Below are 13,547 nucleotides of genomic sequence, written 5' to 3'. Positions count from 1 at the left end.
GAAAAGATCAACAGTTCAATTCCGTCAGTACGTAAAAAATGCAAATCTCATATAAATATGGAAAAAATTATTACGGCATAATTTTAGGCTCTATTCAAATTAATTAATTATCACCCTATTCCGAAATTTTTTGCTCCTCAAATTACCGAGAACTCATGAGTGCATCTACTGCATTCATGCCAAAGAATACAGTGGTCTCGGTGATAATTTAAAATTTAACCGCCCAGCCAACTCCTGCCAAATTGGATGAACTTTCGAGATGACTTTATTATTTTCATATATGAGTTTTTCAGTTTCTTTGAAAAGCTCAATAACAAGTGCTCTGTTTACATTTTCTGGTCTTCCAGGTCTATTTACAATTTTGGAATTCATGGTACAATAACAACCTATACCACACTATTCGGGCTACTAGCTCTAAAGGCAATAGACAAACGATGCTGTTTCTTGAGAAGGGGAATGAGATTTATGAAACTTCCCCATCTGGTATTTTTTTACATAGAGTATTACGCATCATATAACATAAAATAGCAGTCCGCATCTGGTTTTTTCAGTCCTAGAGCAATAAAAACTGATAAACATGATTATTCTGGGTTTCTATCAAATTCAAGTTCAAAGTATAGAAATCTGTACTTATCCGAAACCCAAATAAATACCTGTAATGGGTCTATGTATATTGTAGTGTCCCAACGAAGGTTTTACTGGCGTCTATTGGAGAATCTATTGTATTTTGTAGGTTCTCATGTAATAGAACTAATTGCAGGATTTTACAAACGACAATTTGATTATGAAAATATGACAATGTTTTCGGAGAAACCAGGAGTTTGGACTTTCCAAAAATGACGAACGTTTTTACATTCATCATCAGATAGCGATATTACCTGTTCGTTAAATAGATCTGTTGAATAGTTATGCATATTTTTTTGCTAGATATCAACAAAGGTCCAGTACAGTAATAGGTGAAATATTCGAATGACTATTAACTGAATAAACAGTTATCATATCATGAGAGCATAGACAATATTCGATTAAACACCGAGTCATGAATGTAGTAGTAAAACTCATGAGTTCTCGGTATTCTGGGAGGCAAAAAATTTCGGAATGGGGTAATTAATTAGTTTGAATAGAGCCTAAAATTATGCCGTAATAATTTTTTCCAAATCCATATGAGATTTGCATTTTTCACGTATTGACGGAATTGAATGAATGAAGTAGTGGAACTCATGAGATCTCGGTAATCTGAGGGGCTAAAAATTTCGGAATGGGTTAATTAATTAGTTTGAATGGAGCCTAAAATTATGCCGTAATAATTTTTTCCAAATCCATATGAGATTTGCATTTTTCACGTACTGACGGAATTGAATGAATGAAGTAGTGGAACTCATGAGATCTCGTTAATCTGAGGGGCAAAAAATTTCAGAATGGTGTAATCAATTAGTTTGAATAGAGCCTTAAATTATGCCGTAATAATTTTTTCCATTTTCATATGAGATTTGCATTTTCCACGTACTGACGGAATTGTATGAATGCAGTAGCATTACTCATGAGATCTCGGTAATCTGATGGGCAAAAAATTTCAGAATAGTGTAATCAATTATTTTGAATAGAGCCTTAAATTATGCCGTAATAATTTTTTCCATATTCATATGAGATTTGCATTTTTCACGTACTGACGGAATTGAATGAATGAAGTAAGGAACTCATGAGATCTCGTTAATCTGAGGGGCAAAAAATTTCGGAATAGGGTAATTAAATAGTTTGAATAGAGCCTAAAATTATGCCGTCATAATTGTTTCCATACTCATATGTGATTTTCGCTTTTCACGTACTGACGTAATGGCATGAATGCAGTAGAAGTACTCATGAGTTCACTGTAATCTGAGGAGCAAAAAATTTCGGAATGGGGTAATTAATTAGTTTGAATGGAGCCTAAAATTATGCCGTAATAATTGTTTCCACATTCATATGAGATTTTCGCTTTTCACGTACTGACGGAATGGCATGAATGCAGTAGAAGTACTCATGAGATCTCGGTAATCTGAGGGGCAAAAAATTTCAGAATGGTGTAATCAATTAGTTTGAATAGAGCCTTAAATTATGCCGTAATAATTGTTTCCACATTCATATGAGATTTTCGCTTTTCACGTACTGACGGAATGGCATAAATGCAGTAGAAGTACTCATGAGTTCTCGGTAATCTGAGGAGCAAAAAATTTCGGAATGGGGTAATTAATTAGTCTGAATAGAGCCTAAAATTATGACGTAATAATTATTTCCATACTCATATGAGATGTTCGCTTTTCACGTACTGACGGAATGTCATGAATGCAGTAGAAGTACTCATGAGTTCACTGTAATCTGAGGAGCAAAAAATTCCGGAATGGGGTAATTAATTAGTTTAAATAGAGCCTAAATTTATGCCGTGATACTTTTTGTCAAATTCATATGAGATTTGCATTTTTCACGTACTGACGGAATTGAATGAATGAAGTAGTGGAACTCATGAGATCTCGGTAATCTGAGGAGCAAAAAATTTCGGAATAGAGTAATTAATTAGTTTGAATAGAGCCTTGAACTTATGCCGTATTAATTTTTTCCATATTCATATGAGATTTGCATTTTTCACGTACTGACGGAATTGAATGAATAAAGTAGTGGAACTCATGAGATCTCGGTAATCTGGGGGGCTAAAAATTTTGGAATGGGGTAATTAATTAGTTTGAATGGAGTCTATAATTATGCCGAAATAATTTTTTCCATATTCATATGAGATTTGCATTTTTCACGTACTGACGGAATTGAATGAATGAAGTTGTGGAACTCATGAGATCTCGGTAATCTAAGGGGCAAAAAATTTCGGAATAGGATAATTAATAAGTTTAAATACTGCCTAAAATTATGCAGTAATAATTTTTTCCATATTCATATGAGATTTGCATTTTTCACGTACTGACGGAATTGGATGAATGCAGTAGAAGTTCTCACGAGTTCTCGGTAATTTGAAGAGCAAAAAATTTCGGAATTGGGTAATTAATTAGCTTGAATAGAGCCTAAAATTATTATGATATTCAAATTATTCTGAGGTCTTTATTTACGATTGGGTTCTGCTAGCTTAACCGTAAAGCTAGCAGAACCCAGGGTTTTTTTTAAAAAACGTATATTCAGAAAATTGTTAATGGGTTCAAACGTGTGCCTAAAAAGAGCCTAAAATTAAGGTGTTATCCTATTTTCCATAATGCCCGCCACTCACGAAGCGTATTTTCGAGCGTTTGGTAGCTAGCGACGCGCGCTAGCGTTCATGTAGCTTGCGCCGAATGGTAGCTAGTCTGTCATCCCTTGCTGCCATCGAAACCTGCTACTCGAGAGGTTGTTTACTTATTTTATTGGGTATCCGGGTCGGATTTCAGACGGTCACAGACAGCTGGCAATTTATCAGGTACCGTCGGAACTTCGTAGCGTACCAAATTCTTGTGAAAAATGAAAGAATTTTTGATAGGTTTCATCGAAATATTTAGGCAAAAAACCTGTCGATGGAAAATAAAAAGTTCAGTATACGCAAACAGGAATATCAAAAGTAAATCCTATGGGGAACTAGTAGAATACTCCAAAGGAAAATTACAGAATTAAAGAGTGGATGTAAATTTCTATTTGGCCGATATCGTTTTCCATTGTTATTGTTATTATCTTCCTCTTTACATTGAAATAAACATTCATTAATTGGAGATCTTCTTTCCCTGAAATGTCCCATTGGAAGGTAGTCTTCCTAGTCAATCATTTTTACCAATTTGAAAACCGTAATCGAAAAAAAAATTTTTTTGCAACAACTTTTACCCATATCTGTAATGTGAGGAAATGAGGTTTGATAAGTTCGAACCAAATTACTCGAAATGATTTTTTTATTACCAATTGTTCTTATCTAATACTGGATTTTCTTAAAATGGAGTTACCAAGGAAAATGAGAGATTCCTGGAATAATTTTAAGAATAAGAAGTCCCATAAACATGAGCTCGCTTATGCATTATTGTCGAGATACAGGGTGTTTCTTGTGTAGTCGTACTTTGTCGTTATGATTTTATCAGTTTATCGAATCTTGATTAATCTTCGCTATAGAATGGGTAAATAAGTATAATAATTAATTTATTCATCACAGCTCTCTTACTGGATGTTTATAATAATGTGGTTTTTTTCTCGAAATCGATAGCAGTTACGACAAAACTACAACAAACCAAAAAATATAGAACTGGATCAGAATTTCTAATTACATTTTGCTTAACTACCAGTGGTTCACAAAAAATTGTTCTGGAGGAATGAAGTGTTCCAGAAAATATCACCCTGTAGATTTGCATTCAAAATTAACATATCACAAGATGAAAACTTTTATTTGGAATATCTATGCCAATTCAAGTTGAATATCTTGTGAACGCAAGGTGCTATGAGAAAAAACTTGGACCGGCATCTCAGGAACAGAGCGCTCGCAGACTCATGTTATAGGACAAAATTCTTAACATGATCCGAGAAATCTGTCATTTTCAATTTTACCTCCAAAATAGGATCATCGTATTGATATAGTCAATTCAAAACTGATATCTTCACAAATCAATAGCAATTTGAATGACACCCAATAAATTGTACAACACAATTTTTCGATGCAAATTACTCAGTTCAGTTTTTTGATAACTAAAGTATTGCAATCTTGTGACGAGAATGATACAAAAATCCGAAAAAAAACGGTTAAGTGTATAACGATGACGAATGCAAAAATCACAGATGGCAAATATGAGGCCGACAAAGCGGATAGATAAAGGAAAATAATAAATTTCGGACAAAGACGTGCTAGTTGTCCAAAAAAGTACTCATCTTGAAGGCGATAATAAACTCATAAACCGTAAAAGGGAAGATATGCCAATAACGATGGAAAACGATATCAGCCATAGAAATTCACATCTACTCTTTTTCTAGAACCCTTCATTCCTCCAGAACAATTTTTTGTGAACCACTGATAGGTAAGCAAAATGTAATTAGAAATTCTAATCCAGTTCTAAATTTTTGGTTTGTTGTAGTTTTGTCGTAACTGCTATCGATTTCAAGAGAAAATTCCACATTATTATAAACATCCAGTAAGAAAGCTGTGATGAATAAATTAATTATTATACTTATTTACCCATTCTGTAGCGAAGATTAATTAAGAATCGATAAACTGATAAAATCATCACGACAAAGTACGACTACACAAGAAACACCCTGTATCTCGAAAACAATGCATTAGCGAGCTCATGTTTATGGGATTTTTTATTCTTAAAATTATCCCAGGAATCTCTCATTTTCCTTCGTAACTCCATTTTAAGAAAATCCAGTATTAGATAAGAACAATTGGTAATAAAAAAATCATTTCGAGTAATTTGGTTCGAACTTATCAAACCTCATTTCCTCACATTACAGATATGGGTAAAAGTTGTTGCAAAAAAAATTTTTTTTCGATTACGGTTTTCAAATTGGTAAAAATGATTGACTAGGAAGACTACCTTCCAATGGGACATTCCAGGGAAAGAAGATCTCCAATTAATGAATGTTTATTTCAATGTAAAGAGGAAGATAATAACAATAACAATGGAAAACGATATCGGCCAAATAGAAATTTACATCCACTCTTTAATTCTGTAATTTTCCTTTGGAGTATTCTACTAGTTCCCCATAGGATTTACTTTTGATATTCCTGTTTGCGTATACTGAACTTTTTATTTTCCATCGACAGGTTTTTTGCCTAAATATTTCGATGAAACCTATCAAAAATTCTTTCATTTTTCACAAGAATTTGGTACGCTACGAAGTTCCGACGGTACCTGATAAATTGCCAGCTGTCTGTGACCGTCTGAAATCCGACCCGGATACCCAATAAAATAAGTAAACAACCTCTCGAGTAGCAGGTTTCGATGGCAGCAAGGGATGACAGACTAGCTACCATTCGGCGCAAGCTACATGAACGCTAGCGCGCGTCGCTAGCTACCAAACGCTCGAAAATACGCTTCGTGAGTGGCGGGCATTAGAGCCAAAATTTTCGATTGTTCCTTCACAAACTTAATTACATTTTCATAGGTAGGTATCCCATTACCCCTAATAGTCATTTCAAACGATCTCACCGTATCAGTATCAAGCTTAGAAAGGGCCTGATGCATTAAAATGAAGTCCGACATATCATCTATTTTAAGCTTTTTCAAAGCCTGTACCGCACAATCAAATATTTCCAAAAATATATTGAGACCCTTAGATGACTCACCCTGTATCGATTTGAACTCTAAAATTGGGCATAGATAATTAGTTGCAAGAGCGCGCTTATCCTGATATTTTTCCACAAGCGAATTCCAGATGATTTCATAATTTTCTCCAGTAGGAGCTAACGAAGAACAAATAGTCAACGCAGATCCTTTCAAACGACCTACCAAATAATTTACTTTATCAGTATTCGTAAGTAACTTATTTTCATGTATCAAACTCTTGAATATTGAATAAAAAGTTTCCCATTCTCTAATATTTCCCGAAAATTCCGGCAATTCAATCTTCGGTAGTGTAGGAAGATTACGTATCAAACTTCCCTGAGGTTCAACATTAACCGAAGAAACATCTTTCTGAATTTGTTCTCGTTCCAATTCAGCCGCTGAAACTTGAATGTGACAACTCATTTCATCAATGGTTCTAAATATATTGAAGTCTGGTTCGAACTCATCATTAATTTCAAAACTGAGCTCTGTTATATCGTCTATTATTTTCAGTAGGTCATTCTTTGTTGAATTAATTGAACTGACCATTGTTAAAAATTTAGATTTAGCTACTTCACTTGTTGATGACTTTGACAAATCCAATAAATTCTGCAGTATCGAAAATAAAGATTCTTTCTTAGCAATAAGCATCTTCATTTTCCATTCAGTTGACGTTCTACCCATTGTGTTGAAAGTCAAGTGAGCAGAATACTCGAAAACTAACCCCGCGAGTCTAAACTGTGAATTGAATACTTTTGTGTACGCTTGGCAACAAGGCTTACTCTGGGACCTGAATCGTATTTGACAACAGCTGAAAAAATACAAAAAACTACCGCACGTTTTTACTTCGGTCAATACTTTATGAACGAACAAAATAAACTGAATTAATATTTCCGAATACAATTAGGAATGAAATGAAAATGAGTTCCGAAACTCTGTATACCGATTGAAACCAAAATAAATGTAACTGAAACTTTAATTAAAGTTCAAATATCCCGTGCTCGGAAGGAACAAAAAATGTTGCATTTTCCCTATATTTGAACCAATAAAATGATGTTATAAATTGTCTTACCAATATAAAATGCTCTCTTGCTTCCACACATCACCGCACTGAATAAGGATGTAAGGGAACAGGGTAAGGATTGAAATGGAACAAAATGGGACTTTACAATGCAAACTGACCTTCTAATGAACTGTAATCCGAATATATTTGAAATGTCCGTGAATGTAATCAAAACCGTTTTATTAAACACCGAAAACTTTATACCACCAAACTTCAACCGTTCTTTCCGATAACCGATACATCTCATTACTTGATCTGTCAAAACATACGTCTCGATATTCCCAGAATCCGCGACGTTGCCAAAACTAAACATCATAATAACATAAAAAGGGCTAAAACAATAGTAAATATTCATTTCTGTGGTTTTTTTTCCACAACAGAACAGAGTTGCATTCAGCCAAGGTACCCAATTTTTTTAATTTCACAGATAATTTTTTTTTTCAAGATCAAGTTACTCGAGAACGGCGCTTTGTACGTGAATATATGAAGAATACTTTTATTTTTCAAATTAGCCAAATATTCTTAATGAACGTTCAAATTACTTTTGAGATTTGAGTTCTTCGAATTTCTGGTATTTTTATGGGATGTAATGTTTATAATAAAGAAACTGAAAAATGTGTATGGAATCTTTTGATCGGAAAAGATGTATCACATAAAAAAAAGCTATATTCCAAAAATCATCTCCTTCGATAAAACCATTTACGAGATATAGCCGAAAATCACATGTTTTTAACGATTTACAACAGCCTGTATCTTTTTAACCGGGCCGAATCGAAAAAAATGTTGAAAGAAAAAAGTGTTCCTTTTGACCTCACGAATCTTGAGTTTAAATATATGTACAAATCAAAGACTCACTCTGTATATACCGGTTGTAACAGGATCATGGTGCACCCCCCTTATCTCCGTTAGTTTTGAAGATAAAAGATTGAAATTTGGGATATCCCATAACCATAATAAGCTACACTTTTTGATCTGAAAATGATTTTTTTTTCACTTCCTGTTTCGCCGGAAGTGATACCAACTTACGATTTTCAAATGGAACACTGTATATTATTTCATTTTTGAAATCTGCATAAGTTTCTATATCCAATGATGTCACATAAGTGACATTTCAAAATCAAAATCAACATTTTTTATAATTTGATTTTCAGTTTTCCATTCAAGTGTGCAATGACGGTTCCGATTTATTTCAATTGAGTCGTCTAATAACGGAAAAATCAAAATCCCGTCAGAAATACCAAATTGCGTTTTTTATGAGCAAATAATGTTCATCGTCATTGTTCTGTGGGAAAAACTCAATTTTTTCAAATGGAACCATATTGATACCGTGGTACTATTTATTAGTAGATACTATTAATAAGGAATTTATCCAAACCTGGTAATAAAATGTGCGATCAATACAGTCAAAATTACAGCTAAAAGAAAATAAGAAAATACAATTATTTTGTTTTAGCTGTAATTTTGATTTTATTGAACGCACATTTAATTATTATTTTATCAACAGGTTATTAATAGAACTAATGAATGGTACCACGGTACAAATATGGTTCCATTAGAAAAAATTGACATTCATCCCAAAAACGATTACGATGAACTTTATTTACTCATAAAAAACGTAATTTAGTATTTCGATTTTTCTGGTATTAAAAGGATCAATTAGAATAAATCGGAACCATCATGGCACACTTAAATGAAAAACTTAAAATTAAATAATAAAAATTTTGACGTTTAAAATATCACTTGGGTGGCATCATTCGATTCAGAAAATTATGCAGATTTCGAAAATGTAATAATTTACAGGGTGTTTCATTTGGAAATCGGAAGTTGGTATCACTTCCGGCGAAACAGGAAGTGAAAAATAAATCATTTGTAGATCAAAAGGTGTCGCTTATTATGTTTATGGGATATCCCAAATTTCAATCTATCACCTTCAAAACTATAACGGAGATACAAGGGGTGTACCATGATCCTGATACACCCGGTATATATGTATAGATATATATATATACCTATATATTTTTTTTTTTTTTTTTTATCACCATTTATCGGGTTGGTACGTGAGACAACCGGGCTGATTCTTCAGCCAAGATTGTTCTCAGGAGCTGGTCAAGAACCTCCTGACTATCCTGACACTATATAATATATATATATATATATATAATAGATAAGAATGTTAGGATGTTTCGATCTAGGAAATTCAGTGATACACTTATATATCATCCAAGCTTTCGGTAAGACTTCTTACCTTTCTCAAGGATCTGCAATATACCTATATATTAAATATAAACATTACAAAAAGCAAGTTCACAAAACTAACGTACATATATTGTGGTTTTATTCCTTCCTGTTGATCTTATTTCAAAATATTCAAAAAACAAAATAGTTCAACCCAACTACTCTCTCACAGTAATAAAGATTAAACAAGTAACTAATATTATTGATAACACTCATATATTCTGTCAGACATCAATACGTGTAAGGTAAACAAACCATGACACCATCCGTCAAAGAGAGATATAAATGACAACTGTTTGGTTCCACAGAATAATATTCACTTTCTTAATTTTGTTTATTATTTTCAGGTGTTGAAACTACGAATTGGTGGATGCGAAATTTTTAGATAATTCTATCAAGTAGGAGTAGATGTTATTAAGATTGTTAGTATCTTGTTTTGTATTCATAGTATTGTCAGTCACTGCTATTGATAACATCTTCAAGAATAATCTTTTATGGTAATTGGGTTCCTTAAAGAGTAGTTTTGTGTTAGAATAATCTATTACATGGTCATTGTTGTTCACATGTATAGCCAAGGCACAAGTTCTTAAATTTCTTCTTGCATCACTCTTATGAGATGTTATTCTTTCTTTGATCCATCTGGAAGTCTGTCCTATGTATGTTCTCTCACAACTGCCACAAGGTATACTATACACGACTCCAGATTCATATTCTTCTTTTTCTTTGTCTTTCAAGCGGCTGAATACTAACTTAAATAATGGATGTTTCATAGTTTTAACAATCTTGATATGTTTGTAGTCCTTGAAAATCAGGGAAATCTTATTAGAGAGTACTGGTATGTATGGTATAGTGGCGTAAACGATGTCAGCTCGGTCTATCATGGCATCGGTGTTTAATGACATGGTGACTTCGACTGGGGGTGAAGATGATGTATTGCAAAGTAACTTATTAAGTAATTTTATCGGGTATCCATTCATTACAAATAGCTTTTTCAGTTTGAAAATACATTGACTATGAAAAGTTGGATGTGTCAACCTTAAGACTCTAGTTTTCATCTGTGTGACTAGATTTAGCATCATATTTTGTGGATGGCAAGATCTATAATGCAAATATCTGCCAGAGCTACTAGGCTTGTTATACCAATCAGTCCTCAACACTTCTCCCATTCTTATCACCCTGATGTCTAAAAAAGGTATGGAGTTGTCAACCTCTTCTTCTGCCGTGAATTGTAGGTGGGTGTTATAACTGTTGAAATGTTCCAGAACTGTAGCAAGTGATCCCTCTGGAATCATACATATCAGATCGTCGACATACTTTTTTAAAAAGGGCATAACAAAAGGCAAACCGGGCAGTACCGAAGTCAAAAGATCCTCCAGCACGTATTGTGCCAGGACGTATTGTTGAGGACTGATTGGTATAACAAGCGTAGTGGCTCTGGCAGATATTTGCATTATAGATCTTGCCATCCACAAAATATGAAGCTAAATCTAGTCACACAGATGAAAACTAGAGTCTTAAGGTTGACAATTCCAACTTTTCATAGTCAATGTATTTTCAAACTGAAAAAGCTATTTGTAATGAATGGATACCCGATAAAATTACTTAATAAGTTACTTTGCAATACATCATCTTCACCCCCAGTCGAAGTCACCATGTCATTAAACACCGATGCCATGATAGACCGAGCTGACATCGTTTACGCCACTATACCATACATACCAGTACTCTCTAATAAGATTTCCCTGATTTTCAAAGACTACAAACATATCAAGATTGTTAAAACTATGAAACATCCATTATTTAAGTTAGTATTCAGCCGCTTGAAAGACAAAGAAAAAGAAGAATATGAATCTGGAGTCGTGTATAGTATACCTTGTGGCAGTTGTGAGAGAACATACATAGGACAGACTTCCAGATGGATCAAAGAAAGAATAACATCTCATAAGAGTGATGCAAGAAGAAATTTAAGAACTTGTGCCTTGGCTATACATGTGAACAACAATGACCATGTAATAGATTATTCTAACACAAAATTACTCTTTAAGGAACCCCATTACCATAAAAGATTTTTCTTGGAGATGTTATCAATAGTAGTGACTGACAATACTATGAATACAAAACAAGATACTAACAATCTTAATAACATCTACTCCTACTTGATAGAATTATCTAAAAATTTCGCATCCACCAATTCGTAGTTCCAACACCTGAAAATAATAAACAAAATTAAGAAAGTGAATATTATTCTGTGGAACCAAACAGTTGTCATTTATATCTCTCTTTGACGGATGGTGTCATGGTTTGTTTACCTTACACGTATTGATGTCTGACAGAATATATGAGTGTTATCAATGATATTAGTTACTTGTTTAATCTTTATTACTGTGAGAGAGTAGTTGGGTTGAACTATTTTGTTTTTTGAATATTTTGAAATAAGATCAACAGGAAGGAATAAAACCACAATATATGTACGTTAGTTTTGTGAACTTGCTTTTTGTAATGTTTATATTTAATATATATTGCAGATCCTTGAGAAAGGTAAGAAGTCTTACCGAAAGCTTGGATGATATAAAAGTGTATCACTGAATTTCCTAGATCGAAACATCCTAACATTCTTATCTATTAGATATATTGCGATCAATAATTTTCTTACGAATTATATATATATATATATATATATATATATATATATATATATATATATATATATATATATATATATATATATATATATATATATATATATATATATGATGACTTGAAAAGAATCCACACCAACTGGATGGAAGCCGCACAGAATAGAGAAAGATGGAAATGCCTTGGGGAGGCCTATGTCCAGCAGTGGACGGTTTAGGGCTGAATGATGATGATGATGATATATATATATATATATATATATATATATATATATATATATATATATATGTATATATATATATATATATATATAGATTTATATATTCACATTACAGTTACAGTTAATGTGGCAACAACAAACAATAAACTTATCGTGAGTAATTGCACAAGTGAATCAAAATTACCGATAATTTTGCATGATAGCGTGTTGTCATAAAAAATGCATGAGTTCATTTTCATTTTTGAAGAAAGAGACCGACACCGAAGGTGGAGGGCTCCAAAAATGAAAATGACCGAATGCAGTTTTTCAAAGAAAACACGCTGGAATGCGAAATTATCCGGTCATTTTGATGCACGAGTGTAACTCGGGGGAATATTTCCCGAATAAACTGTTACATTACTTGTCAATCTGATTTAGAATGGAATTGACATAGATTCGAACTGTGTTAGATGCATAGAAACTAAGCATCTATGAACAGAACAATTATCGCAGTGCTGTTTCGCTTCCTACAATGCAATTATCGCTGTAATTCTCGATAATTATTCTCCAGATACATTGAATTTTTGACAGGAGGGAGATATTCAGTATAATTTGAGTGATTGAATAAAATCAATGCCTGTTAATTTGAGAGAAATCAACGATGAATCTCGAACCCTCACAATTATGACAAACTCATCATGAATGCTGTGAGGGGGGTACAAATAAAGACTCTTTATCGATAGAGTTAAGAAAAGTAACATCAAATGTTGCCAAGCAACCCTAGTGACCTTGAGAAATAATATGTTTTATTCAACTCACATTTTAGCGACGTAAAAACAAGAGAGTGTGTCATCACGAACTGAATCCAATAACCACACCACGAATCATCGTAGCTAACAACAGGTGAGTCGCGCTGGTACTGAACCCGAACAGCATCCTCATACCAATACCACAATTGTGATCTCTAGTTGCTGATATCGCCAGCGAGGGCACTACCTGTTAGTGGTTCCCAACTCCAAAGCCCCCACCACCTTCCAAGAACGCCTTCAATATTTCATATTGGTTATTCCAACGGATACGAGCTGGTGGTGACCAATATTTAGAGGGGGAGGAGTCGTTTCCCTTCAAAGTCGCCTATCAGAAAGTTGTCTTAATTGGTATT

The 13,547-nt window shown here is 33.5% G+C and overlaps 1 protein-coding gene across 1 annotated transcript in view; it reads right to left on the bottom strand.

Moving 5' to 3' along the window:
* LOC123673717 (vitamin D3 receptor-like) overlaps positions 1–13,326 on the bottom strand; it is a 307,940-nt gene extending 294,614 nt beyond the window's left edge. The window contains exon 1 of the mRNA XM_045608363.1: positions 13,205–13,326. The gene's annotated coding sequence lies outside the window, so the exon portion shown is untranslated. The remainder of the gene's footprint in view (positions 1–13,204) is intronic.
* Positions 13,327–13,547: the final 221 nt, after the last annotated feature.

This window comes from Harmonia axyridis, chromosome 2, assembly GCF_914767665.1.
Source record: "Harmonia axyridis chromosome 2, icHarAxyr1.1, whole genome shotgun sequence".
Classification (NCBI taxonomy): Eukaryota; Metazoa; Arthropoda; class Insecta; order Coleoptera; family Coccinellidae; genus Harmonia; species Harmonia axyridis.
This window is presented reverse-complemented; position numbering and strand designations above follow the sequence as displayed.